Source organism: Gossypium hirsutum, chromosome D02, assembly GCF_007990345.1.
Source record: "Gossypium hirsutum isolate 1008001.06 chromosome D02, Gossypium_hirsutum_v2.1, whole genome shotgun sequence".
NCBI lineage: Eukaryota > Viridiplantae > Streptophyta > Magnoliopsida > Malvales > Malvaceae > Gossypium > Gossypium hirsutum.
Window position 1 is genome coordinate 11,424,373 of NC_053438.1, and position 3,354 is coordinate 11,427,726.

Below are 3,354 nucleotides of genomic sequence, written 5' to 3' on the forward strand. Positions count from 1 at the left end.
GGTACCGAATCGATTGTTTAATGTCTTAATGTCGAAATTTTGAAAAGATTTTAAAATACAATCCTTTTATTTTGGATAAAATGAATTGGACGATAGGATTCACTTATTTCAAAGAAATAAATCGTCACACTCAGTAAGTTAGAGTGCAACATTTTAAATCCTCAAAATTAAAATTATCTCTCGTCTTTTAAAACCTATGCATTTTGAGAAGGATATCCGATTATCTGGGTCTAATGAGAAAATTAAAACCCAGTAAGTTAGGGTTTGATTTCACAAAATTTCTAAATATCGAACATTGCCTTTTTTTTTTAAATCCTCGTCTCAAGAAAATAACATGTCATATCCAATGTGTTAGGACACAACGTGTCGAATTCCCGAGAATGGGTTTTTATTGGAAATTTGTATGTTTAAAAAAATATTCGATTATTTAGATTCGACGAGGAAAATTAAAACCCAATACGTTAGTGCTCAATTCTCTCGAGGATTCCAAACTTTGAGTATTTTTGAAAGTTTTTGAATGAAATAACTTTGACACTTGTAATCTTTTGAATGAATAACGAAATAACATTGTACATCGGAAAAAGCTAATTTACAAACTAAAATCAATACTAATGAGTTACAAAGAATCAATTCATGCGAATAAGTTATACAATAAGCATAAAAGCAATCATACCGCGCATTAAGCCAATATTAATATTCATATTAGAAAGGTAAATGAATTAAAAGGTAGTTAGGGAATCATCCAACAAAAACAAAAACAATGAGAAAAAATAAAATATTTGAAATCGTCAATAATAAGTTATACGTATATAAATAAAGAATTAAAATGAATAATATATTTGCAAACTTGAAATATTCAAAATAGAAAAGAATGATATACACATTTTAAAATAAGTAATAGATGGAGTGGAAAACTTAATATAAATAAATTACACATAATAATATATAAAAGAGTTGAAATAAATAAAATATATGACAAAATAGGGTTTGAAAGGAATAAGTTATTTATATATAAAAATATATGAAAGGATATGTAATAATATAAAATCGATAATATATTATGTATATATATATAAATAATTTAACACAAATTATATATATGTATAGAAAAATATTAAGTAAGAATATTATTGTGTAAATCTTAAAGCAAAGAACTATATAAGTGTAGTTAAAAATGTATTATAAAATAAAAATGTAAAAAGTGTATAAATTATATTGAAATTGCAACAAGAATGCATAAGATTGTACATGATAGATTTAAAATAACGTTAATGATATGTTTAGAACAATAATCTGCTATAATATTAAAATAATATTGTAATAAATTTAAAATATACTAAATTTAAACATAAAATAATGCTAGATGTAAAATTAAATATGTGTGTATATATATTTAAAACAGAATAATAAATTTTAAATAAAATGAAAATCAAGTGTATTAAATTAAACAAGTATGGATTAAATTAAAATAAAGATGGAATTGAAAGGAATAAATGAAAATAAAATAAAGCAAAGGGGGCCAAATGTAGCACACGGATGGCTTGGGGGACTAAATGGGAAATAATCCCGTCCCTCCAAAACGCGGCGTACGACCTGGGCCAAAATGAAACAAAAGCAAAATCAAACGTGAAATTCATAAATAAAGAAAAAAAATTGATATGAAAACGCCACGAAGGAAGGAGGACCAAATGCGCAAATAGACCAAATGCCCAAAGTGCGCGGATCCTTCCCCAGATCGGGTCACCGCGCGGGTCGCTGGCCATTAAACGGTGTCGTTTGTTGTCCGCATATAAACTAAAAAAAACCTAATCAGTTTCAATTTAAAATCAAAACCTAAACAAAAAATATCCTCCCTACGCGCCGTTTTGCGTTCTGAGAGCATCCGAACGATCTCCGATCCCAGCCTCTACTCCGATGACGACGGAGAGAGCCAGGATCGGCCTCAAGGTAACTCTCCCTCCCCGATATCTTTCTTTTATTCTCCTTTGTTTTACTTAAACGAAATGAGAACAGAAGCAACAAAGAAAAATGAAAAAAACCAAATCAGAGAACAAATCACCTTTTTCTTTTCAATTTTTTTGTTTCTATAGATAATCTCCGTCTGTGTAACCCTTTGCAAAATTTTGTAATGGCTTTATATAGCCCGAATTACAGAAAGAAAGAAAAAAAAGAAATCAAAATAAAAATCAAGGAAAATCCCCTCTGTTCCTTTTCGGTCCATTTTTTGCTGCTCCCTTCGTGTGTGTGTGTTTGTTTTCTGCGCAGGTACAGATACGGAGACGCGTGAGTGCAGAGGCTGGCATGGAGCGGCTACACGCGCGCAGGCACAACACGTGCAAGGAGAAGGCCTGGTGGTTGCGGCTCTAGATGCTGCAGAAACCCTAGGGTTTCTTATTTTCTTAGCTTTGGGCCGATTGGGCATTTTAGATAGTGGGTTATGCGGTTATTGTAATTGGGTTTAGTGATTGGGCTGTTTAATTGTTTTTTTTTTTGTTTTTTTTACTAACGGGCCGGGCAAAAATGGGCTCTTACACCTATGTTTGCGGGGCCTTATCAAAAGAGTAATTAACTATAAATCAATCGCCCAAATTTATGTTTTAAATTAAACTCACTCATTAAGTTGCAACCTCACACATATACATCAACTAAGATCACTATTCCACTAATACTTTAGTTACAAACCCAAGGTCAAAATAGTTTGATAATAAAACATTTGAAAAGACTTTGTGGGAGTTCATAGCAAATGCATGAGTCCGAGAGACATGGTTAGCATGAGGAGATGACTCCAAAAGAGTTTTATCATGCTCAATAATCTTAGAACTTTAGTTTTAAAACTTTTGGATATATTTGAAGTAAGGAATCAAAATTTTCATTGTTGGCAAGTTGTGAAGGCTTTCTATCATAATTATCTTGTTGACCAATGGCATTGGTTATAAACAAATTAATAATGTCACCGCTAATCTATTAACTTTGGTTAATGCTAGCTCAAATATGATACGAAACATATTTAAAAGGGCATATTAAATTATAAACACTCGTAGTTAATAACCTCTTGGCTAAATGGCAAAGGGTATTATGTTGCGCATGAGAATTTGGGTTTCATACCAAGTAACCCCATTCCTCTCTCCCCAATTAGAGTTTTTTTTTGAAAAAAATGTTGTTTAAAAGTGATTTTTTGTCACAGCGGAAAACTAAAATTTTGAAAACTAAGTCGGTTTGTAATATTTGTAGGAATAAACTTTTCCTGAAAAGTATTTGCGCTTTGTGCAAGATGGATCATTGACATTCCTAACTTTCAACTGAATGACTTTCTCCGCTATTCTCGAACCACAAATCGCTTTAAGTGCGGGTTGG